At 39.7% G+C, this 27,769-nt stretch overlaps 1 protein-coding gene across 3 annotated transcripts in view; it reads right to left on the bottom strand.

Annotated features, from left to right (window-relative positions):
* The window catches only part of LOC106571498 (disheveled-associated activator of morphogenesis 1), a 140,149-nt gene that overhangs the window by 100,513 nt on the left and 11,867 nt on the right, over positions 1–27,769 (bottom strand). For 2 of the 3 annotated variants that reach the window (XM_045695770.2, XM_045695771.2), the window contains exon 2: positions 6,563–6,717. The exons of the other annotated variant lie outside the window; for it this stretch is intronic. The gene's annotated coding sequence lies outside the window, so the exon portion shown is untranslated. The remainder of the gene's footprint in view (positions 1–6,562; positions 6,718–27,769) is intronic. 3 annotated transcript variants of the gene reach the window in all.

The raw sequence follows: 27,769 nt of genomic DNA, 5'->3' as shown, positions 1-27,769 counted from the left end.
GGATTTGGGGACTGTGAAAAGACCCCTGGTGGCATGTCTGGTGGGATAAGTATCATTTAATTAACAAGTATTAGGATACTAAAAGAAAAGCAAGAGTCAGAAAGAGATGGACATGGCATAGCACAAACCCTTTGTTTTTATGGTGTATTGAGCATTTGTAGAAATAAAATGGAACCAACAGTGAGGCTGGTCTTCACATTTGTTTATTTGAAGAAACAGTCTTGTCAGGCCAACACTAGTCACAATGCAGAGGGATGAGCTCTGCATTAAGCCGCAGCTAGCAGCATTCTAGTCTGGAGCAGAGGTTACATAATTTACAGCAGGATAAATAAATGCTCAAAGGAACGTACTTATATTGATCAAAATGTGTCCAACACGGAATACCTTTCTAATTAACAAATGTCCATAATGTAGGGTCTCCTATTGGAACTGACATGTAATTGACCCCCAACTCAAGCAGCCTACATTGTTTTCCTTTGTTCATCACCATTCTAGTTGTGCTAGTAGCAATATAGTCATGTAACCGATGTACCTAAAGCAAAGGGCATGTGTTGAACCAATGGATAACACAAGGAGTTATCTTGTTCTGGGATGCCGCCTCTGAAAAGGGCCGACTGCAGCTGGAATAACACACAGGTCCGGTTTCATGGAGAGCGGCCCTGACTCTCTCTGGGCTTCTGCTCTGCAGTGTGAGGGGCAACTAACGATCCGGGAGGGGGGGGGGGTAAAGTTCCATTGAGTAAAGTCTGATATGTGCCCTGCCTCTGAACCAAGTACACTTAACCACTAAACTATGTGGGGGTGTGCATCATGTGTGGGGGGTTCTACATAAAAGCCCAGTTGTCCCATTCCAAACCAAAAGGAGTGGTGAATTCAGGGATGGGCCGTATCCACAAATTCCATCAATACCATCGTGATCACAAATTAAAAGCTTGGCGTAGAGAGGGTTGTGTTAAGAGGGGTGGGAAGGCCTAAGGGCCTTGTAATTTCCGCCTGGCATCACTCCGGACACCCCACGAGGAGCCTTGCCACGCATTTTGTCCTGTAATCTACCCTGAATGCCACTGAACAACTGGAGCTGTGAAAAAAAGGGCCGCTATCTCGCCAAGGCAGGGAGCACCGCTTTTTAAATCTGGGATCCAAAATAAAAGGAGAAAAGCAACTGCTCCTCCTGTTCGTGGTCAAAATAGCATTTTATTCCATGCAGCTGTCTTTTGAACTTCAAAAGAAAGATAAAGTGAGAATGGGAAAGAGGGAGCGATTGAGAGTGGGAAATATGAGTAGAAGAGAGGGGAGGGAGCTTGTGTATTTAACTTTCAGAGGATCCCAGTCTATTTGCATTGGTGGTCACCTCAAAAGGTTTTAGGCTTTCCTGATTGTCCTCTCCAACTCAGAGGACAGCCTTGGCAAAATCTGGATTCTGCTATCTGATATAGGGACGTGAAATACTTTCCAGTTTAACTGCTTAATCTAAATAATTAACAAGGTTGTTATTGAATTTGTTCTCAATGACTTACCTGGCTAAATAAAGGATGAAATCAAAATCAAATCAAAGAACCAATTCTAAGCTGGGAAGGTACATCAACCACACAAAACATACTTAGTGCCTGTCTGGCTCGCACATTATGTTTCAAAAGAGACGTCCTTCCATGGGAGCTTTGCTTGATGTGTTGTGCGTGTTGTGCATTAAGGAATTCCAAACTTTTAATGGGAGAAAGGAAAGAGCAAGGCAAAGGGCTGCAGCTGTTGGGGAACGTGCTTGCACTGGATTTATGGAATTTGGGGGTTAACAGTTCTGGTTTAGGGCCTAACTTGTTGATCCCCCCCAGATGTGCCTCAATGCTATGAAGAGCTCAAGCAACCATTGCTGATTTGTGGAGAGAATGAGAGAGGGCAGACAAAGAGACTATCATAACATGTACTTGATCCTCAGCCAGATCTCAATTAAGAATTAATGGGAATTTAGGCCTATGCATATCCTGAGAGATATAATAAAGCAATAAGGCCGAGGAGGTGTGGTATATGGCCAATATACCATGGCTAAGGGCTGTTCTTATGCACAATGCAACGCAGAGTACCTGATACAGCCCTTAGCCGTGGTATATTGGCCATATATTCCAACCCCAGAGGTGCCTTATTGCTATTATAAACTGGTTACCAAAGTAATTAGAGTAGTAAAAATAAATGGTTTTGTCATACCCGTGGTATACGGTCTGATATACCTCGGCTGTCAGCCAATCAGCATTCAGGGCTCGAACCACCCAGTTTATAATCAAGTATTGGCCATAGTAGGAAATTGATCTAATGGCATGACTCCTTTTTTGACTAGACAGACATGGGCTATCAAAATTGTACTTTAGGAGGCTAAAACAATATGGCTGTATACATGTCATGTGACGATAAAACAAGTTGCTGGGTGTAAAAGCTCACTGACAGAGTGGCCACTGATTGATGCTGTCTCGATGGCCTCTTGGCTTGACCACTAAATACCACCATGCAAATGCTCTCTGTTCCAATTCCTACTCTAACATGCAGACCACACCACTTGCGTCATGTGCGCGAGCATTGCAAAAAACATGAACACATACATGTTCATACACATACATGCAGTATATACCCACGTGGGTGATTGAAAAATGAACTAAGGTCCACACTCCGGTAGGTTGTGGTAATGCTGTGAAGTTTGTTGCCAACCGCCATATAAAGTCCAAAGAAGAAAAAGAAGCCTTAAGGATGGAGGAAAGACGACGAGAAACTAATTCAGTTTACCGTTTTATCTGTGGATTAATTGTCGGAGTTGAGGAACTTGTGCATTTCAGGTAAAATAACAACCCAATGTTTATATACCAGGACAAATTAGCTAGCAACAGCAAGCTAGCTAGCTACATTTCCATAAAATGTTTAATGCTTTTTGACCTGTCCCCAAATTAATATAATTGGTTCACAGTTTGTTTTGATATTTCAACCTGCATGTCCTGATCGCTTCTGGTGTGGGTTAACAAAATCAATGTGTGCGCGTCCGGTTTGGTCAGCATGTCACACACACACACACACACACGTCCTGCACCAGAGGACAGACGCCTCACGTTGTGCCTCTGTTTTAACAACACGTTTGGCACAATTGTAGTTGAAGGGTTAAAGCGGGTGAGGGGACAGGGTGGGAAAAAAACACATGCTACCGTTCAAAAGTTTGGGGTCACTTAAAAACTCTCTTGGGTATGTGGGTCGTGACCGTCCCACCTGCGGGACACACTATTCAACAGCCAGTGAAATAGCAGGGCGCCAAATCCAAAAGGACAAAAATCTAAATTCAAATTTCTCAAACATAGAACTATTATATCCCATTTTAAAGATAAGATTCTCGTTAATCCAACCACATTGTCCGATTTCAAAAAGGCTTTACGGAGAAAGCATAGCATTAGATTATGTTAGCACATCACCTTGACAAGAAAAACCAAAACAGCCATTTTCCAAGCAAGGAGAGGCGTCACAAAAACCATAAATACAGCAAAAATTAAGCACTAACCTTTGATGATCTTCATCAGATGGCACTCATAGGACTTCATGTTACACAATACATGTATGTTTTGCTCGATAAAGTTCATATTTATATCCAAAAAACCCATTTTACATTGGCCCGTAATGTTCAGAAATGTTTTTCCTTCAAAAACTTCCGGTGAATGAGCACATCAAATTTATAGAAATACTCATCATAAATGTTGATAAAATTTTAACTGTTATTCAAAGAAGTATAGATAAACATCTCCTTAATGCAACCGCTGTGACAGATTTCAAAAAAGCTTCACGGGGAAAGCACACTGCAATAATCTGAGTACGGCGCTCAGAAAACAACATCAGGCAATACAGATACCCGCCATTTTGGAGTCATCTAAAATCATAAATAACATTATAAATATTCACTTACCTTTGATGATCTTCATCAGAATGCACTCCCAGGAATCCCAGGTCCACAATAAAATGTTTTTTTTTATTATTTTAACTAGGCAAGTCAGTTAAGAACAAATTCTTACTTTCAATGACGGCCTAGGAACGGTGGGTTAACTGCCTTGTTCAAGGGCAGAACGACAGATTTTTACCTTGTCAGCTCGGGGATTCAATCTTGCAACCTTACGGTTAACTAGTCCAACGCTCCAACCACCTGCCTTACATTGCGCTCCACGAGGAGCCTGCCTGTTACGCAAATGCAGTAAGACGACAAGGTAAGTTGCTAGCTAGCATTAAACTTATCTTATAAAAAACAATCAATCATAATCACTAGTTAACTACACATGGTTGATGATATTACTAGTTTATCTAGCGTGTCCTGCATTGCATATAATCGATGCGGTGCCTGTTCATTTCTCGTGTAATTTCGTGTACCTAACCATAAACATCAATGCCTTTCTTAAAATCAATACACAAGTATATCTTTTTAAACCTGCATATTTAGCTAAAAGAAATCCAGGTTAGCAGGCAATATTAACCAGGTGAAATTGTGTCACTTCTCTTGCGTTCATTGCACGCAGAGTCAGGGTATATGCAACAGTTTGGGCCGCCTGGCTCGTTGCAAACTAATTTGCCTGAATTTTCCGTAATTATGACATAACATTGAAGGTTGTGCAATGTAACAGGAATATTTAGACATATGGATGCCACCCGTTAGATAAAATACGGAACGGTTCCGTATTTCACTGAAAGAATAAACGTTTTGTTTTCAAGATGATAGTTTCCGGATTTGACCATATTAATGACCAAAGGCTTGTATTTCTGTGTGTTATTATGTTATAATTAAGTCTATGATTTGATATTTGATAGAGCAGTCTGACAGAGCGATGGTAGGCACCAGCAGGCTTGTAAGCATTCATTCAAACAGCACTTTCGTGCGTTGTGCCAGCAGCTCTTCGCAATGCTTCAAGCATTGCGCCGTTTATGACTTCAAACCTATCAACTCCCGAGATTAGGCTGGTGTAACCGATGTGAAATGGCTAGCTAGTTAGCGGGGTGCGCGCTAATAGCGTTTCAAACGTCACTCGCTCTGAGACTTGGAGTAGTTGTTCCCCTTGCTCTGCACGGGTAACGCTGCTTCGAGGGTGGCTGTTGTTGATGTGTTCCTGGTTCGAGCCCAGGTAGGAACGAGGAGAGGGACGGAAGATATACCGTTACACTAGCAATACAAATGTGCCTATAAGAACATCCAATAGTCAAAGGTATATGAAATACAAATCGTATAGAGAGAAATAGTCCTATAATAACTACAACCTAAAACTTCTTACCTGGGAATATTGAAGACTCATGTTAAAAGGAACCACCAGCTTTCATATGTTCCCATGTTCTGAGCAAGGCACTTAAACGTTAGCTTTCTTACATGGCACATATTGCACTTTTACTTTCTTCAACACTTTGTTTTTGCATTATTTAAACCAAATTGAACATGTTTAATTATTTGAGGCTAAATTGATTTTATTGATGTATTCTATTAAGTTAAAATAAGTGTTCATTCAGTATTGTTGTAATTGTCATTATTATTATTATTATTATTATTATTATTATTAATATTTTATTTGTATATATTTTTTCTTTTTCTTTCTTAAACCGGCCGATTAATCGGTATCGCCTTTTTTTTGGTCCTCCAATAAATCGGGATCGGCGCTGAAAAATCATAGTCGGTCAACCTCAAGTCTCAACATCAACAGTGACGAGGCAACTCCGGGATGCTGGCCTTCTAGGCAGAGTTCCTCTGTCCAGTGTCTGTTCTTTTGCCCATCTAAATATTTTATTTTTATTGGCCAGTTTGAGATATGGCTTTTTCTTTGCAACTCTGCCTAGAAGGCCAGCATCCCGGAGTCACTGCTTCACTGTTGACGTCGAGACTGGTGTTTTGCGGGTACTATTTAATCAAGCTGCTTATCGGGTCATTCCATGTCATTTCAGCAAGCCTTGACACCCACCATCTCAGATTGTTCTGAAATGGTTTCTGCAGTTAGACAAGATAAGAATTCCTGTATCATTATTTTGTTTAACTATAATTTCATTGTTTAAGTTTATTGATTGCACCCATATTGCCCATTTTAATTGATTGGATTCATATAATATTAAATATAGTACCCAACATCCGATTTGGACTAGACTTCTTCCCAACAATGATTAAAACATAAGGAATAAAAAATGTTTTAAAGGCAAGCCACAGACGGATCCCCCAAACCAATCCTATCCCAATGGCCAGTGTCAGTTCTCTATGTCTGAAAAATAGTATGAAGCTGTGGCTTGGAGTATTGTTTCTTCATACTAATGTTGTGGAAAACTCTATCCAAAGAGTAGGAAGAGATTATGGGAGAATAATAATGAACCTTTAATCAAGCAGCTGCAGGGGAGATCAGGGAAGACACTCACAGCGGAGATGGTTGCATGTCCCTCATATATCGGGAGGTGATAATACAATTATATTGTTTACATAAGTTAGTTTATACAAGAAACAGTTCCAGAACACAATGGCCTTAAACTGCATTTCTTAGACAGCCCCCTCATCACAGAACATAAACATTGAAAAATTACAACAGCTTACCTTTCCCTTTCCCCAAATGTTGCCACCACACTATGTAATGTATTCCCAGTGAACCTAGTGACTGTTTAGGAACAATCTGAGATGGTGTCAAAATCCTCTTTCTTGAGCTCCTTTGAGGTGGAACAACCCAAGCTCAAAGTGTGTCACGTTTAAATCTGAAAAACAAGAGGCAATGAGGTGATAGTAAATATACTGTCTCTTCTTCATAACTTCTACTTCACCAGATTCACAAGACAAAAATCAAGACTTTAATAATTTGGGGACAGCTGGTCACAAAATTCTGCATGTTTTGTTTTTATGAGGGAGAGAGGTGGAGGAAAGGATATTGGGAGGATGTTGACGAGGCCACCTGCTGTGTAATAGGATAAGTCTCTGATGTACTACACACAGAAGTGCATACACAATTATGCCTCGCAGAAGGGCTGGGCAGTATACCAAATTTTACGATATACTGGTATTGATGTATGGACCGGTTTTGGGGGTTTTACTTGACCTTCTATAAACGGTATTTGAATGTTTGGTTTGTTAAATGTGATACACCGTGTGTAATGTCAATTTTTATAGTTTACTCCTCGCTACTTCAGTCATCTCTCCGCTCTCGCTCTTCATGCCGCTTTCTTTCCACAGACCTAGCCCCGCACCTCAAGGAACACATTTGTTGGTCCTCGACCACAAGATACTTGCGTTCAGTATGTATGGTTAATGCAGCACATGCAACAAATGTTGATGACGACGATGCGGTTTTCACTTTGCTTCTTAATATAAATCCACTAGAGCTCTATAATTACACTATTAGTTTGTGTTTATTACATCTTCAAATGGCTAGTTTGTCTTTTCTTAGCAAGTTGGGCCTAAATCGTGTTAACTGCTAATCGCTAGTTAGCTGGCTAGCTAGCTAATAAATGTACTGAGTCAGAGCAAACTGGCTATACAGCCTGATAATACCAGCGATGGTGTAGACCTAAATCAGCATGTGGTTTGTGCAACGGTATCTTCTAAAGAGGAATTGGCGAAGCATCAATATGTTTGCTACATGAAGCAGCTAAGAGAAAACATTCAAATGTAGCCAAAGATTATAGGGTTCCCTGCCACAATAACTCCTCCCTGGCATTTTTCCATTCATTGTCATGTCAAACACTGTATTCAAAGTGTCCACTATTATATTCCAACTAGAAGTCGACCGATTAATCGGAATGGACGATTAATTAGGGCCGATTATAAAGTTTTCATAACAAATCGGTAATCTGCATTTTTGGACACCGATTGTGGCCGATTACATTGCACTCCACGAGGAGACTGCATGGCAGGCTGACTACCTGTTACGCGAGTGCAGCAAGAAGCCAAGGTAAGTTGCTAGCTAGCATTAAACGTATCTTATAAAAAACAAATCTTAACATAATCATTAGTTAAACTAGTAATATCAACCATGTGTAGTTATCTAGCTTGTCCTGCGTTGCATATAAATCGATGCAGTGCCTGTTAATTTATCATTGAATCACAGCCTACTTCGCCAAACGGGTGATGATTTAACAAGCGCATTCGCGAAAGAAGTACTGTCGTTGCACCAATGTGTACCTAACCATAAACATCAATGCCTTTCTTAAAAATCAATACACAAGTATATATTTTTAAACCTGCATATTTAGTTAATATTGCCTGCTAATATGAATTTCTTTTAGCTAGGGAAATTGTGTCACTTCTCTTGCGTTCCGTGCAAGCAGTCAGGGTATATGCAGCAGTTTGGGCCGCCTGGCTCGTTGCGAACTGTGTGAAGGCCATTTATTCCTAACAAAGACCGTAAATAATTTTCCAGAATTGTACATAATTATGTCATAACATTGAAGGTTGTGCAATGTAACAGCAATATTTAGACTTAAGGGATGCCACCAGTTAAATAAAATACGGAACGGTTCCGTATTTCACAGAAAGAATAAACATTTTGTTTTTGAAATTATAGTTTCCGGATTTGACAATATTAATGACCTAAAGCTCGTATTTCTGTGTGTTATTATGTTATAACTAAGTCTATGATTTGATAGAGCAGTCTGACTGAGCAGTGGTAGGCAGCAACAGGCTCGTAAGCATTCATCCAAACAGCACTTTCGTGCGTTTGCCAGCAGCTTTTCGCTGTGCTTCAAGCATTGAGCTGTTTATGACTTCAAGCCTATCAACTCCCGAGATTAGGCTGGTGTAACCGATGTGAAATGGCTAGCTAGTTAGCGGGGTTCGCGCTAATAGCGTTTCAATCGGTGACGTCACTCGCTCTGAGACCTTGAAGTCGTTTTTGTGGAGCGATGGGTGACGATGCTTCGAGGGTGGCTGTTGTCAATGTGTTCCTGGTTCGAGCCCAGGTAGGGGTGAGGAGAGGGACGGAAGCTATACTGGTACACTGGCAATACTATAGTGCCTATAAGAACATCCAATAATCAAAGGTATATGAAATACAAATGGTAATGAGAGAAACAGTGCTATAATAACTACAACTTAAAAGTATCATCACATTTCAAAAGGTGTAACCAAGAAAAGGATCCCGCACTGTAAAATAAACAGCAATGGTAGAGAAATGAGGGAAGGAACACATGATTCTGAAAGAGAAAGGCAGAGAAGGATAAAGACCTATATAGAAGAGAGGAGGATGAAATAAAAAAGTAAATGGGGAAAGTGAGGTGGGTTAATAGAGGTCTTGCCTACTACACTGAACAAAAATGTTAAACACAACAATTTCAAAGATTTTACTGAGTTACAGTTAATATAAGGAAATCAGTCAACTGAAAAAAAATTCATTAGGCCCTTATCTATGGATTTCACATGACTGGGAATACAGATATACAAACACTTTTCCCGCATGCCAGTGGCCTTTTATTGTACCCAGCACAAGATCCACCTGTGTAATGGCCATACTGTTTAATCAGCTTCTTGATATTTCACACCTGTCAGGTGGATGCATTATCTTGGCAAAGATTTTTTTTGAGAAATAAGCTTTTTTGTGCGTATGGACAATTTCTGCAATCTTTAATTTCAGCTCACGAAACATGGGAACAACACTTTACATGTTGCGTTTATATTTTTGTTCAGTATATTTACTTAAAGCCATTTCTACTTTTTCAGTTTAAAAACCAGGAAAAGGTTTTAATTTGGACAAGGTTGTCTAAAATAGGGAAACCACTCCACTGCCCATTGTGCCCCCTACTGCTGGTCAGGTGTATTTATATGAATAATAGGTATGCTGTGCAATTAATAGATTTTAATTTCACATGAAAGCAATGGTTCGTTTTTAAGGTTAGGGAAAAGTGCAGTGAATAGTGTCACTTTTAAGGATGTCAATATAAATGAATGTCTAATTTTCTTTACCTTTATTTAACTTGGCAAGTCAGTTAAGAACAAATTTTTATTTTCAATGATGGCCTAGGAACAAATTCAAGGGCAGAACAACAGATTTTTACCTTGTCAATTTATTGTTGTTTGTAGTTTTGTCTTGCCTTTTAATCATTATATGCGTTACAGTTTTAACCATCGACCATTTTAACCAACTTTGGAAACAAGTGTTTTAATTAATACTTTCAAGCAGAGGTCGACCAATTAAATCGGCATGGCCGATTAATTAGGGCCGATTTCAAGTTTTTCATAAGAATCGGTAATCGGCATTTTTGGACGCCGATTACATTGCATTCCACGAGGAAACTGCGTGGCTGGCTGGCCACCTGTTACGCGAGTGCAACAAGGAGCCAAGGTACGTTGCTAGCTGGCATTAAACTTATCTTATAAAAAAACAATCAATCTTCACATAATCACTAGTTAACTACACATGGTTGATAATATTACTATGTTAACTAGCTTGTCCTGCGTTGCATATAATGAATGCGGTGCCTGTTAATTTATCATCACAGCCTACTTCGCCAAACGGGGGATGATCTAACAAAAGTGCATTCGTGAAAAAAAAGCACCATCGTTTCACGAATGTACCTAACCATAAACATCAATGCGTTTCTTAAAAACAATACACAGAAGTATATATTTTTTGAACCTGCATATTTAGTTAAAAGAAATTCATGTTTGCAGGCAATATTAACTAGGGAAATTGTGTCACCTCTCTTGCGTTCATTGCACGCAGAGTCAGGGTATATGCAACATTTTGGGCCATCTGGTTCGTTGCGAACTAATTTGCCAAATTTTACATAATTATGACATAACATTGAAGGTTGTGCAATGTAACAGCAATATTTAGACTTGGGGTTGTTGCCCATTTGATAAAATACGTAACGGTTCTGTATTTCACCGAAAGAAAAAACTTTTTGTTTTCGAGATGATAGTTTCCGGATTTGACCATATTAATGACCAAAGGCTCGTGTTTCTGTGTGTTAATATATTATAATTAAGTCCATGGTTTGATAGAGCAGTCTGACTGAGCGGTGGTAGGTGGCAGCAGGCTCGTAAGCATTCATTCAAACTTTACCGTGTTTGCCAGCAGCTCTTAGCAATGCTTGCTTCACAGCACTGTTTATGACTTCAAGCCTATCAACTCCCGAGATTAGGCTGGCAATTCTAAAGTGTCTATAAGAACATACAATAGTCAAAGGTATATGAAATACAAATGGTATAGAGAGAAATAGTTGACGCGCCATAATTCCTATAATAACTACAACCCAAAACTTCTTAACTGGGAATATTGAACCACCAGCTTTCATATGTTCTCATGTTCTGAGCAAGGAACTTAAATGTTAGCTTTTTTATATGGCACATATTGCACTTTTACTTTCTTCTCCAACACTGTTTTTGCATTATTTAAACCAAATTGAGCATGTTTCATTATTTATTTGAGACTAAATAGATTTATTTATGTATACTGCTCAAAAAAATAAAGGGAACACTTAAACAACACATCCTAGATCTGAATGAAATAAATCATCTTATTAAATACTTTTTTCTTTACATAGTTGAATGTGCTGACAACAAAATCACACAAAAATAATCAATGGAAATCAAATTTATCAATCCATGGAGGTCTGGATTTGAAGTCACACTCAAAATTAAAGTGGAAAACCACACTACAGACTGATCCAACTTTGATGTAATGTCCTTAAAACAAGTCAAAATGAGGCTCAGTAGTGTGTGTGGCCTCCACGTGCCTGTATGACCTCCCTACAACGCCTGGGCATGCTCCTGATGAGGTGGCGGATGGTCTCCTGAGGGATCTCCTCCCAGACCTGGACTAAAGCATCCGCCAACTCCTGGACAGTCTGTGGTGCAACGTGGCGTTGGTGGATGGAGCGAGACATGATGTCCCAGATGTGCTCAATTGGATTCAGATCTGGGGAACGGGCGGGCCAGTCCATAGCATCAATGCCTTCCTCTTGCAGGAACTGCTGACACACTCCAGCCACATGAGGTCTAGCATTGTCTTGCATTAGGAGGAACCCATGGCCAACCGCACCAGCATATGGTCTCACAAGGGGTCTGAGGATCTCATCTCGGTACCTAATGGCAGTCAGGCTACCTCTGGCGAGCACATGGAGGGCTGTGAGGCCCCCCAAAGAAATGCCACCCCACACCATGACTGACCCACCGCCAAACCGGTCATGCTGGAGGATGTTGCAGGTAGCAGAACGTTCTCCACGGCGTCTCCAGACTCTGTCACGTCTGTCACGTGCTCAGTGTGAACCTGCTTTCATCTGTGAAGAGCACAGGGCGCCAGTGGCAAATTTGCCAATCTTGGTGTTCTCTGGCAAATGCCAAACGTCCTGCACGGTGTTGGGCTGTAAGCACAACCCCCACCTGTGGACGTCGGGCCCTTATACCACCCTCATGGAGTCTGTTTCTGACCGTTTGAGCAGACACATGCACATTTGTGGCCTGCTGGAGGTCATTTTGCAGGGCTCTGGCAGTGCTTCTCCTACCTCCACAAAGGCGGAGGTAGCGGTCCTGCTGCTGGGTTGTTGCCCTCCTACGGCCTCCTCCACGTCTCCTGATGTACTGGCCTGTCTCCTGGTAGCGCCTCCATGCTCTGGACACTACGCTGACAGACACAGCAAACCTTCTTGCCACAGCTCTCATTGATGTGCCACCCTGGATGAGCTGCACTACCTGAGCCACTTGTGTGGGTTGTAGACTCCGTCTCATGCTACCACTAGAGTGAAAGCACCGCCAGCATTCAAAAGTGACCAAAACATCAGCCAGGAAGCATAGGAACTGAGAAGTGGTCTGTGGTCCCCACCTGCAGAACCACTCCTTTATTGGGGGTGTCTTGCTAATTGCCTATAATTTCCACCTGTTGTCTATTCCATTTGCACAACAGCATGTGAAATTTATTGTCAATCAGTGTTGCTTCCTAAGTCGACAGTTTGATTTCACAGAAGTGTGATTGACTTGGAGTTAGATTGTGTTGTTTAAGTGTTCCCTTTATTTTTTGGAGCAGTGTATTATATTAAGTTAAAATAAGTGTTCATTCATTATTGTTGTAATTGTCATTATTATTTATATATAATAAAAATCGACGGTATCGGCCTTTTTTGGTCCTCCAATAATCGGTATCGGCGTTGAAAAATCATAATCGGCCAACCTCTACTTTCAAGTGATATCCTCTGGGTCCACATTGTATATTTTGTTGAATATGTCTGTTAACCAAAATAAATTCAATTCAATACTGTGTACTAATTTAGAACATACTGTTTAGTAAAAATGAATACACTAAGCAACAAATATCAGCATGCAAGGCTCATCCTACTGAGAATGCGTCATCTTATGCACAATTCTGTTGATTTCCACCTTTGTTCATTTTGGTACAGCGCGTCCCGTCAGCTGATTATCAGCTGTTGTCAAATGCATGTGAGTCTCGAAAGACGATTCTCTTCCTCAAAAGTGTGCATTAAATTATACTAGATGAAAACCCAAAATGACATCCTGGCATTTAAAGCATACAAAATGTTTGAAATTTCACATACAGTACCTTAACTTTTTTAGCATACCCATAATAGCTACTATTTAGAACGCAAGTACGGGTATTGGGACTCGACCATTGTCCTCATTCAGTTATAAGCTCCCTCAGGCTCAACAACATATCAGAACAAGAGTTTGTTGTCTGCTAGGTAGGTCACCATTTTGCTTGAGAGCAGTGCAAAGCAGGTAATGCTCCTCCAAACAGTTACAGATAATCCCCTGCTGACAACGGTCTGCTCGCCTCAACCCATTCCCTGACCTGCTGGAGACTACCATTGTGTTTGGTTTCTAAGGAAACACTCGTCAGAATGGATTACTGCTGCCCTCATCGACAGCACGTGTCAATTGTTGGTTCTTCATCTCTAAATAACATGACAAAAAACAAATGGAGTAAAGGCTAAATGCCCTCAGACTAGTTGTAGGAAAGGCTAATAATCTGAGAAGTAGTATGAAATGTCGCTGACGCAGCCCAGATTAACTGCTGCATCGAACATTGTCAACTGAAAGCTCTGGCACCATGAAAGCATCCCTTTCCGTGTGATCCCAGTGTAACCTGAATACAGCCTAAATTCCATAGCATTCTACCCAAGGCCAATATCTGCACTCCATCCTTTAGCTACAATTGTGTGACCTGGAGACAGACTTCGAACAGGGACTTCCTAGTTATGAAATGCATACACCAAGCCCCTTATCACCCCCATGGTCTTGTCACGGCTTCACTGGAGCCAGCTGACCCCCCCCCCCCCCACCCGACCACCACTCTTTGTTTGCGCTGGGTGTTAGTGGTGCACGCCCTCTCCTCATCGCAAGGGCTCTGCAAGCTGTTCATTTGTGAATTATTTGTTCATTATCATGGTAATCTAGGCCTTGGTTCCGCTTCTGTCTTCTCTCTGGCTTCTCTGGCAGAGCAACTGTCGCTTGGGGACAAAGTGACACTTAAAACAGGCCATCGTTTGACACAGACTGCAGTGGAGAGGGAGTTGCTGCAACCCTCTTAAAAGGGGAATTTCAATGAAAAATATTTGTGCTTATAACCCTACAATTGAATGGTTGTGTCAATAGTGCTACATTGCTAGACTGTTGGAGTCACCCTAATCTCTTTAGCGAAGGCCCTCTGCATTCCATTTGTCACTTAAAATAAACATTTCATTTTACATTATCCTGTTCGGGAAGCCCAGTCGATTATGAGATGAGCTTTACAGACAGTTTACACACAGAAACTGCATTGTTTCCAAATCTGCATACTTGAGCACTCCACAGGGATGCCCGATTCAAGTCAAAAAGTTTTCTTGATTAAATACAATTCTTTATAAAAACGGCAGTCAGAGATAAAAGCTGGCACACATTTAACCCTTTAGGAAGTAGGCTACAGTCCATAAAGTATTTTGGATTAATTGTGAAACTGCTTAACTACATTCCTGGGACGTGGCCTACATTAAAGACGCTTAACATTTAAAAAGACTACCAAACTATTTTCCCTATTCAAAGAACTAAAACAGTCTAATATTTGTATGTGTTTTTGCAGGTCCTTGAAGTGCCTCCACTGAAGTGAAACCAGAGCGGGTGGCACAGTTACACCAGAACTAGAACATCCTGTGCCTTTGACTCAAGGACACATCTAAGAATTTCAGTGGCACAAAAAACTATTACATGGGTCACCCATTTCTACATCTCCAGTATATTTATAGTAGTATAAAGTAGAGTGCAGCTACAAGGGTTACTTCTCTTGGGAATATGTGAAGACTTTTGGGTGTGTTATTTGCATTTAACCAAGAAAGTGCATTACTAACATTAAAAAGCAGAAGAGTTGCAAGGAACATACATGACAGGTTGCAAGGAAACAAAGCAATGAGATCTTGTCCTATTGCCCTTTCACTTCACCCTCTTCAAGTTCATAGATACCTAGTAAGCCACACAAGCATGAACATCAGCATGTCTAAGCATGATATGATCAGAGGGGGGGGTGGGGGGCTGGTCCTATATAGTCACAGGCTTAAAGGTGCACTATGCAGAAATCACTCTGCCATTTCCTGGTTGCAAAAATTCTAATAGTTTTCCTAATTTCAGTTTGTGTGATAAAATAAGCAACTAAAGTTTAGAAAATCATTGGACCATCTAAAACACTATGAAATATATTTTTCCTTACCAAAAATATTGTGTATTTTCAGCTGTTTGAAGGAGGCATACAAAACCAAAAGTAAGACATGAAAACGAAACTTAAGAACAGGAAGAATAGGGCACATAGAACAGTTCTACTGCTTCTTAGAATTGTTTTCAATGACAGATCTATAATTCACATTTTTATGTGAATTTTATCAGGTCGCCCAAAAAGGTTACATTTTGCAGATTTAAGAGAGTAAACTCAAAAGGCTGCTCATCTCCCCTTCTGGGTGAAGGAGAAAATGCTCTGAACTGCACGCCATTCTGTGCCCCATTTCAAGAGCTGTACACAGGTCGCTGGTGACGCAGCTCATTTTGGTCAGTGTAGCTAGTGTTCCACATCCTTTTTTCTTGTACTATTGACCACACTTGCAAAAAGTATTCCTCCTTCAAATCAAATGGCATGTCAAAATATTCCAAAGAACAGTGCCACTGACAGAAAACAAATTACAGGTAAACAACTGAGCAACTCTAGATAATAATTAAGAAAATACCACAAGCACATCCTGAACTGGAGACAAGTTGAGCAAACTATATATTTTTTCAGGGTTATTGTAAGACATGACAGAGTACATACAGTATCTTTACGCTGGTGCTGAATACCCAGGAATAGGGAATGGACAAAAACTGAAGGCCAGGTAATGAAAAGAAATACACATGGTACATCAGTTTTGAGATAATCACTGGGCTAGCCTACATGTGGACTTAATGGTTGCATAATCCACTTAATTCAAAACACCTCCAATCTTAATGGGAAACCAATCAGAAGGGGTCTGGTGGGGACAATCAGTTCAAGCGCTGAGCAAATGAATATCCCTTCATTTTCTATTTCACCATAAGAGTAAGCGGTAGACAGAAAGAAGATTTATGAGTGTTCAAACCTGCCGCCATGTTGCTCCCTTTACCCCGAAGACACATGAAATCTAGTGCTTTCCCGACAGAGCAAAGTTTTCAAATAAAAAAAAAAGGGCCTCTTTTCCAGCATCAGTCATCGCACCAATAACTAGCGGAATACTGTAAATTTCAGGGCCCTGAATAGCAGCAGGGTTCAGGACAAGCCAAGGTAATCTGTGTTGCTGCTGAAGCACTTTTGGTAATTGGATGATGCCTCCTGTCTCGTCATTTTTCTGAAAATGGCTCGGAGAAACCCAATGACTATCAAACCAGACATATGGTGAAGATATCAAATCCTTCAAATGTGGGGGGGAAAGCCTTTTTTAACAAGGAAGGGCTTTTTGGAATCCAGGGGGAACAAATGGCCCCATGACCCTTATACTCCCTGTCCTCTTAACCCAAAGAGGCTGATTTCTTGTTTGAAGCTTACTCTCTGCACACGTAGTTCCCTGTGTCAGATGTTGCTCTCGCAAACAATGACGAACAAGACAATGCCTTGTCACAGGTAACAAAAGAAAGTTGAACAAACGGGTGTGGAAGCAAAGTAGAAAAAAGCATGGTGGCAAAACATGAGGCATCTCTTGCTGTTGATAGAGGGGATGGTCTTCCGATGGGAAAATCTAATGATAAAGGAATCTAACAGGCACGTACATTCTGACTGAGAAAACCTAACAAGTCATGGCTTCCAGGAGGAAACCACACATCCTACGCATTAAGAATTTACATTCAAAATGTACACGGAACAAAAATATACACTTGAAGTCAGAAGTTTACATACACAATGTAAGTGTATGTAATGAGTCATTAAAACTCGTTTTTCAACCACTCCACAAATTTCTTGTTAACAAACTATAGTTTTGGCAAGTTGGTTAGGACATCTACTTTGTGCATGATACAAGTAATTTTTCCAACAATTGTTTACAGACACATTATTTCACTTATAATCCACTGTATCACAATTCCAGTGGGTCAGAAGTTTACATGCACTAAGTTGAGTGTGCCTTTAAACATCTTGGAAAATTCCAGAAAATTATGTCATGGCTTTAGAAGCTTCTGATAAGCTAATTGACATAATTTGAGTCAATTGGAGGAGGTGTACCTGTGGATGTATTTCAAGGCCTACATTCATAATCAGTGCCTCTTTGCTTGACATCATAAGAAAATCTAAAGAAATCAGCCAAGACCTCAGAAAAACAATTGTAGACCTCCAAAAGTCTGGTTCATCCTTGGGAGCAATTTCCAAATGCCTTAAGGTACCGCGTTCATCTGTACAAACAATAGTGTGCAAGTATAAACACCATGGGCCCATGCAGCCGTCATACCGCTCAGGAAGGAGACGCGTTGTCTCCTACAGATTTACATTTACATTTTAGTCATTTAGCAGACGCTCTTATCCAGAGCAACTTACATTGCATACATTTTTTTTTTCTTCCCCGTACTGATGAACGTACTTTGGTGCGAAAAGTGAAAATCAATCCCAGAACAACAGCAAAGGACCTTGTGAAGATGCTGGAGGAAACAGGTACAAAACTATCTATATCCACAGTAAAACGAGTCCTATATCAACATAACCTGAAAGGCTGCTCAGGAAGCAACTGCTCCAAAACTGCCATAGAAAAGCCAGACTATGGTTTGTAACTGCAGAGATCGTACTATTTGGAGAAATGTCCTCTGGTCTGATGAAAAAAAATTGAAATGTTTGGCCATAATGACCATCTTTATGTTTGGAGGAAAAAGGGGGAGGCTTGCATGCCGAAGAACACCATCCCGACTGTGAAGCACAGGGATGGCAGCATAATGTTGTGGGGGTGCTTTGCTGCTTGAGGGACTGGTGCACTTAAGAAAATAGATGGCGTCATGAGGAAGGAAAATTATGTGGATATATTGAAGCAACATCTCAAGACATCAGTCATGAAGTTAAAGCTTGGTCGCAAATGGGTCTTCCAAATGAACAATGACCCCAAGCATACTTCCAAAGTTGTGGCAAAATGGCTTAAGGACAACAAAGTCAAGGTATTGGAGTGGCCATCACAAAGCCCTGACCTCATTCCTATAGAAAATGTGTGGGCAGAACTGAAAAAGTGTGTGCGAGCAAGGAGGCCTACAAACCTGACTCAGTTACACCAGCTATGTCAGGATGAATGGGCCAAAATTCACACAACTTATTGTGGGAAGCTTGTGGAAGGCTACCCGAATGCAACCAAATACTAATTGAGCGCATGTAAACTTCTGACCCACTGGGAATGTGATGAAAGAAATAAAAGCTGAACTAAATCATTCTCTCTATTATTATTCTGACATTTCACTTTCTTAAAATAAAGTGGTGATCCTAACTGACCTAAGACAGGGCATTTTTAATAGGATTAAATGTCAGGAATTGTGAAAATCTGAGTTTAAATGTAGTTGGCTAAGGTGTATGTAAACTTCCGACTTCAACTGTAAATGCAACATGTAAAGTGTTGGTCCCATGTTCCATGAGCTGAAATCAAAGATCATAGAAATGTTCCATATGCACAAAAACATATTTCAGATTTTGTGGACAAATCTGTTTACTTCCCTGTTAATGAGCATTTCTCCTTTGCCAAGATAATCCATCCACCTGATAGGTGTGGCATATCAAGAAGCTGATTAAACAGCATGATCATTACACAGGTGCACCTTATGCTGGGGGCAGTAAAAGGCCACTATAAAATGTGCAGTTTGGTCACACAACACAATGCTACAGATGTCTCAAGTATTCAGGGAGCGTGCAATTGGCAAGCTGACTGCAGAAATGTCCACCAGAGCTGTTGTCAGAGAATTGAATGTTCATTTCTCTACCACAAGTTGTCTCCAATGTCGTTTCAGAGAATTTGGCAATATGTCCAACTGACCTCACAACCACGTGTAACCACGCAAGCCCAGGACCTCAACGTCCGGCTTTTTCACCTGCGGGATCATTTGAAAACAGCCACCCTGACAGCTGATGAAACTAAGGGTTTACACAACTGAAAAATTATGCCATCGTAACTGACTTCAGTGGGCAAATGCTCACATTCGATGGCCACTGGCACGCTGGAGAAGTGTGCTATTTATGGATGAATCGTTCTCATTCTGAGAAATAAGCATCTTGTCATCAGGTAGGCAACTTGATTTCAATAATCTTAACAAAGTGAACAGGCTGTTGTTCAAACAGTTGGAGACTGACAGGAGGGTGTATTCATAACAGTTAAAACTGTTCTACCTTGTTAGCAAGTACATATCTAAAATGAACAGACTTTAAATATAAAGATTAGCCCGCTACTCACTAGCATGTGGGCTTGAGCTTATTAGAGGTCGACCGATTATGATTTTTCACCGCCGATACCGATTATTTGCGGACCAAAAAAGCCGATACCGATTTATCGGCCGATTTTTTTTTCTTTATGTGTAATAATGACAATTACAACAATACTGAATGAACACTTATTTTAACTTAATATAATACATCAATAAAATCAATTTAGCCTCAAATAAATAACAAAACATGTTCAATTTGGTTTAAATAATGCAAAAACAAAGTGTTGGAGAAGAAAGTAAAAGTGCAATATGTGCCATGTAAGAAAGCTAACGTTTAAGTGCCTTGCTCAGAACATGGGAACATATGAAAGCTGGTGGTTCCTTTTAACATGAGTCTTCAATATTCCCAGGTAAGAAGTTTTAGGTTGTAGTTATTATAAGACTATTTCTCTCTATACGATTTGTATTTCATATACCTTTGACTATTGGATGTTCTTATAGGCACTTTAGTATTGCTAGTGTAACAGTATAGCTTCCGTCCCTCTCCTCGCTCCTACCTGGGCTCGAACCAGGAACACATCGACAACAGCCACCCTGGAAGCAGCGTTACCCGTGCAGAGCAAGGGGAACAACTACTCCAAGTCTCAGAGCGAGTGACGTTTGAAACGCTATTAGCGCGCACCCGCTAACTAGCTATCCATTTCACATCGGTTACACCAGCCTAATCTTGAGAGTTGACAGGCTTGAAGTCCTAAACAGCGCAATGCATTGCGAAAGCTGCTGGCAAAACTCACAAAAGTGCTGTTTGAATGAATGCTTACGAGCCTGCTGGTGCCTACCACCGCTCAGTCAGACTGCTCTATCAAATCATAGACTTAATTATAACATAACACACAGAAATACGAGCCTTAGGTCATTAATATGGTCGAATCTGGAAACTATCATCTCCAAAACAAAACATTTTTTTCTTTCATTGAAATACGGAACCGGTCCGTATTTTATCTAACGGGTGGCATCCCTAACTCTAAATATTCCTGTTACATTGCACAACCTTCAATGGTATGTCATAATTACGTAAAATTCTGGCAAATTAGTTCGCAACGAGCCAGGCAATGAACGCAAGAGCAGTGACACAATCTCATGTTATCAGGCAAAAGTAACTAAATATGCAGGTTTAAAAATGTATACTTGTGTATTGATTTTAAAGAAAGGCATTGATGTTTATGGTTAGGTACATTGGTGCAACGACAGTGCTTTTTCGCAAATGCGCTTGTTAAATCATCACCCGTTTGTGGAAGTAGGCTGTGATTCGATGAGAAATTAACAGGCACCGCATCGATTATATGCAATGCAGGACATGTTAGATAAACTAGTAATATCATCAACCATGTGTAGTTAACTACTGATTATGTTACGATTGATAGTTTATAAGTTTAATGCTAGCTAGCAACTTACCTTGGCTTCTTGCTGCCCTCGCGTAACAGATAGTCAGCCTGCCATGCAGGCTCCTCGTGGAGAGCAATGTAAGGCAGGTGGTTAGAGCATTGGACTTGCAACCGGACGGTTGCAAAAACGACTCCCCCCTAAACAAGGCAGTTAACCCCCGTTCCTAGGCCGTCATTGAAAATAGAACGTGTTCTTAATCTGACTTGCCTAGTTAAATAAAGGTGTACATTTTTCTATTTTTTCTATTTATAAAAACAAAAAATATATTTTTTATTTATAATTTTAAAAAAGCAAAAAAAGTTAAAGTATAAAAAAAATAAATATATATATATATATATATATATATATATATATATATATATATATATATATATATATATATATATATATATATATATATATATATATATATATATAAAAAAAAATAATAAAAATACAAACAAAACTAAAATCGGCCAAACATACCGATTGCTATGAAAATTTGAAATCGGCCCTAATTAAAAAAAAAAAAAATACAAAAAAAAATTTAAATTAAAAAATAAAAACATTAAAAATAAAAAAAATACAACAAAAAATATTTAAAAAAATACAAATCGGCCATTCCGATTAATCGGTCGACCACTCCGAGTGGCGCACTGGTCTAAGGCATAGCATCACAGTGCTAGCTGCGCCACTAGAGATCCTGGTTCGAGTCCAGGCTCTGTCGCAGTCGGCCGCGACCGGGAGACCCATGGGGCGGCGCACAATTGGCCAAGCGTCGTTCGGGTTAGGGGAGGGTTTGGCCGGCAGGGATGTACTTGTTTACATGCACGTTGAATTGGTGTGGCTGGCTTCTGGGTTAAGCAGGCATTGTGTCAAGAAGCAGCGTCGTGTTTGAGTCGTGTTTCGGAGGACGCACGGCTCTCGATCTTCGCCTCTCCCGAGTCCGTACGGGGGTTGCAGCGTTGAGACAAGACTAACTACCAATTGGATACCATGAAATTGGGGAGAAAAAGGGGTGTAAAAAATAAATAAATGACAACAATTTTTATAAAAATAATGTTATAGACCGACTTGAAAGCCAGATCAGTGATTATTACAAAAAGCAGATTAAACTATACTGATAATATAATTTAAATTATTAGTGGATCTTATGGTTGTGGAAGGCTTCTATTTAGCCTAGGTATAATTTCACATGCAGAGTTTTGACCTTTAAAATTGTGCAACAAAGCTTATTTAGAGAACATACATACATACACACATTATACATACATACATACACACACACATACATATACATATATATATATATATATATATATAGTGAAATCGAGTTGAAAAATCTAGTTATGAGGCCATATCGCCCAGCCCTACCCCTCACTGCTTTCAATGAGATCCTAAAACCTTGTAAAAAAATAAATAATAATAAACAACTAACTCACATTTCAACACAACAGGGCTGAATGGCTTCCAAAATACCTAAAAACGACCATGCGACGCATTTCTTTTGGGACATGTGCTCTCACCATTCTGTGTGTAAGGAGAGTAATGCTACCTGAGTTTCTTTACAATTGGGGTGTCGCCGCAAGGCTATCTACTAGTGTTGTCAGGATTCCAGAATTGTGACTTTGATACCAGGCATTTTAGCCAAAAATCACCAAATGGCACTTGGTCCAAATAGAAACTCAGCTACTGCTCTGGCATCTTTTGAGTTTCGAGTAGCAAACTACATAATTGTAATGATTTATTTGAATGGTAAATCTATTGATAAATGGTAAATCAAGATGTAGCCTAGGCCTATCCACAATACAGGTGAACACAATACAGGTGAACACATATTCAATAGGAGTGCATCCATTGGGTTAAAGCTTGTTTTGGCTGATTTCATGGAGCTACAGATAACCCAAAAATATATTTCCCGTTCCATTTGAGACTTATTTTATGATACTGATCAACAACTGCATAGAAGTAGCTTATTTTATAAAAATATGCGCTCTCTCTTTAACCAGTAATGACATCATTCATGAGGCAGTCAGTTTGCTGAGGCAACAGATAATCTTTGGGAGAGACATGAAAGAGACCGAATAAGTTCATTTTGGTGGTGTTCAGCTTCGAAATCAGCATATTTTGCATTATGGTTTGCATATTCAATCAGAAACAAAGTACTAGGGTAGTGAAGTGATGTTAGCTTTAGCTGTCAGCTAGCAAGGAAAGTTAACCTACAAAGCTGGAAGCTACCAGTGTCTTCTTCCATTAGTGCTGAGCAATTAACCGACATAACGTTTTTTTGTGGTGTTATTAACTACTAATTGACTGATGTCAGTCCATTTTGTGAGCCCAATGCGCTGTTTCTATAGAGAGAAATCAAATCCTTCATGAGATAAATCCTGTGAAGAACTACGTGGGATGCTGGGCTGAAGTGAGTTTTAATTAAGCGTAAGAACATGGTAATGAACTACAATGACCAAAATCCATTTTGCCTGTTTTTTCCGGCTGTCTGAGATGGATCTACTTTTACGCCTGCTATGTTAGACACACACAGACCACATGAGAGAGGAATGTAGACAACTATGAGAGGGAGACAGTTTGTGAAAGTATGCCTTATCTACTTTTAAGAACTAGTAAAATGATCGTCAGACAGCTCTGCAGCATGCTTAGCCAGGCTAGCCTAGCTAAGTAGGATGACTAAAGACAATAGCCTACAGTATGGGGAGAACAGAGAACATTGTCTGGCTGTTTGGCTGCCTCTGCCTGAGCAGAGATCAGATGATAAAGTAATCTAATAAAAATGAGTAAGTAATATAAATTGTATTATTTCTGAGTCATTTCCAATTTTTCTATTGATGTCTACCCAATGTGGACCTGACAGAGACAATGGAATATTTTCTGTTTTGGCAATTGAATGTTCACTATTTTTGGCTTTGGAATTTCCATTAAAAAGCTCTAAAATATTTCATAATGCATTTAATATGTTAAAAAAAAATACAATCAAAACCAAAAACCGTGATTATAATTTTTTATAAATGAACCAAACTCAAAAAGCACTTGTCGCTGATCACTATCTTCCATTGTAAAGTGTTGTAGTCTTCACGGACACTGTTTTGCAAACAGTACTTAACAGTTTCAACATACCTAAACTGAGTGGGGAGCCATCATGATGCAGCTCAGACTCCCAGTACAGGCTAGCAATGAGTAAGTGTGCACTTTGATAAGGGGTCGGCTGCGCTGATGGACAGGCTTGATCCGTGTGACACATTTGACAGAAGTACCAAAAATAACACTAATTCTATCAAGGGTTGGAAGTGATTCAGGAAACAGAACCTAAAATATTTTTAATCAAGGAACAGAGCCAGGAACGAAAGTGATCCATACTGTTCGATAACAGAACCGTTATATTAAAAGCATGGAAACTGCTTAAACTTTATTTTACGTTCAAGGCATTTTTTTCTAGTCCCACAAAAAAACGCAACAAAGTGCCTATGCAAAGCCCTCACTGTCACTCAGAAATGTATTCCAGCGTCTGCCTGCAAGCTGAAAATCTTTGCAGATGTGTGTGCGTGTTTAGGCTACCTCTGAAGCATAAACTACAAAAAAAAAAGTAAGATGTGTTAATTCTGGTGTCGCTCTGCACACACAAGCTTGTTAGCTTGCTAGCGCAAAGGACATTCAAAGTTCTTTCATAGAAGCCACTCATCCTAGGTAGAATTCTGTGGACCTAATTCATGTCATAAGATGTGAGCATGTCAAGCCTGCTCATCAACCCTCTCGCTCTCTCCCCACCCTTAAAATTTCAGTCACATCTTTCGCCATAGGCTACACTTGTTTGTCCATCACGCATATAAACAACTATTTTGCCTGCTCTATCCACACAGATTGGTGAAGTATTTTGGGGTTCGAATTGGTTGAATTGGCTTACATTCGCTGTCCAAAATTCTAAATGTTTGTTTGTTTGTTAGGATCTCTGAGCCCACCAAGGGCTAGTCTTCCAAGACTAACTGTCATTTCCATGTAAAAGGACCCTTGAGCACCAAGTTCATAGAAACATGTCAAATCTGGTGTCAAATATTAGCTAAGAGTCTATATTTTGTATAAATGATGGCATCATAAATATTAGGAATAAGCAAAGGCTTTGATTTCTGATCAAACAGATGGAAAAGGGGTCTTAGAAAACATCTAGCAGAAAAAGTATTAGAAATGGAAAGTATAGACCCCTGCCAACAAATAAACACATTTCATTTTGGATAAATTATTTGCCTTGTGTAAGTTTAACATATTTTCAAATTTCTCTCCCTCATAAGGGTAATAAAATTGCACAGAAGTAACAAGGTAGACCTAACAATTAGTTATAGAATACCCAAATATACAAAAGGAGGATATTGCATAGGTATGCCTTTGTGTACCTATTTAGGATACGTCACCATAAAGAGAATGACATTAATATCCATAATAATTCATTTCTGTGAAGTAGAGATTATGCAAATTATAAAATCCCATTACTGCAATACTGTTAAGGCTTATAAATCCACTTCATTTAATGTAGTTCAATAACATATATTTTTTTATAAGTCAAGGTGTCACCCCATTCTTTCTGCAGCCATCTTTGAATCTTAATTTGGGGCAGATATATAGGGAAAATGTGGTCATATTAAAAAACAGGGAGATTTTACTGAAATTCTGTTACCAAACTTTACATCTGTACAGTTCTTCCAGTAAATGTTTATTTTTTTAGTTTTTTTTTAAATGTTCACTGTAAATTGTTCAAAGTAGTACTTGTGCATATAGTTGTATGGTTTGATAAAAAAAAACATTGATTTCAAAGTTTGTTTGGTATACATTTAAGTGAAAAATCTGATTTGACGCAATTCAGTTACTGTGGAATTGCCATAATATGTTAATGATATTCAATAAGTTTCTTTTTAGACAGGTTCGATGGAGAGACTGCAATTATTTACCACACCAGGAGATGCAGAATTCTGAGCAAATTTATGGAAGGCATTCCAAAGTACCCCGGCCTATACCCATTTTCAGGAGTTTCAAATTCCGAACTGCACCAGCAACGCCAATAACTCACATTCCGAACCAGTCAGGCATTTATTTGATCGCGTCAAGCGAGAAAGCCTCAGAGAAAGCCTCACATCTGGTGAGGCTCAGGTTGAAAGAAGGGGGACATTGAAGAATTTCTGCCTCCATGGAAGGTAGGAAAAGCCCCATTTGAACTTGGAGTGTCCACATCCTCCACAAGGTTATTGAAATTGCAAGCTAATGCACAAAACAGTGGGTTGGGTCCCTAGGGTGCTAATTAACACCAAGCAGCAGCAAAGACTTGAGAAGAGCTCTTTTGGACACATACAAGGTCCCCCATAACCAGGAGTTTGAGCACGACAACGCCCATAATTTAACTCTTTGGAAAGTTGGGATGAAAAGCGTCCCCAGAGTAAACTGCCTGTTACTCAGGCCCAGAAGCTATGCATATGCATATAATTAGTAGATTTGGATAGAAAACACGCTGACGTTTCCAAAACTGTTAAAATAAATGTCTGTGAGTATAACAGGACTCATATGGCAGGTGAAAACCTGAGAAAAAGCCAACCAGGAAGTGGGAATTCTGAGGTTTGTAGTTTTCAAGTGAAAGCGTATCGAATATCCAGTGTCTGTGGGGTCAGATTGCACTTCCTAAGGCTTCCACTAGATGTCAACAGTCTTTAGAAGTCGTTTCAGGCTTCTATTGTGAAAGGGGAGCGAATAAGAACTCCTGGAAGTAGACGACTGAGAAAATGACATGAGTTCAGTGGCGCGCCCTCACGTGAGAGTTAGCTGTGTTCCTTTTCTTTTTTGAAGACAAAGGAATCGTCCGGTTGGAATATTATGGAAGATTTATGATAAAAACATCCTAAAGATTGATTCTATACATCATTTGACATGTTTCTACCAACGTAAATCTAACTTTTTATGACTTTTCGCGCTCGCTTCCTGCATTTGGAGTAGTGGACTAAACGCTCGAACAAAAAGGAGGTATTTGGACATAAATGATGGACTTTATCGAACAAAACAAACATTTATTGTGGAACTGGGATTCCTGGGAGTGCATTCTGATGAAGATCATCAAAGGTAAGTGAAAATGTATAATGCCATTTCTGATTTTAGTTGACTCCAAAATGGCGGGTATCTGTATTGCTTGTTGTTGTCGTCGTCTGAGCGCCGTACTCAGATTATTGCAAAGTGTGCTTTCGCTGTAAAGTTTTTTTTAAATCTGACACAGCGGTTGCATTAAGGAGAAGTGTATCTATAATTCTTTGAATAACAGTTTAATATTTTATCAACGTTTATGATGAGTATTTCTGTAAATTGATGTGCTCATTCACCGGAAGTTTTGGGAGGCAAAACATTTCTGAACATTACACGCCAATGTAAAATGGGGTTTTTGGATATAAATATGAACTTAAACATACATGTATTGTGTAACATGAAGTCCTATGAGTGCCATCTGATGAAGATCAAAGGTTAGCGATTCATTTTAGCTGTATTTCTGGGTTTTGT

Source organism: Salmo salar, chromosome 15, assembly GCF_965601325.2.
Source record: "Salmo salar chromosome 15, fSalSal1, whole genome shotgun sequence".
Lineage (NCBI taxonomy): Eukaryota > Metazoa > Chordata > Actinopteri > Salmoniformes > Salmonidae > Salmo > Salmo salar.
This window is presented reverse-complemented; position numbering and strand designations above follow the sequence as displayed.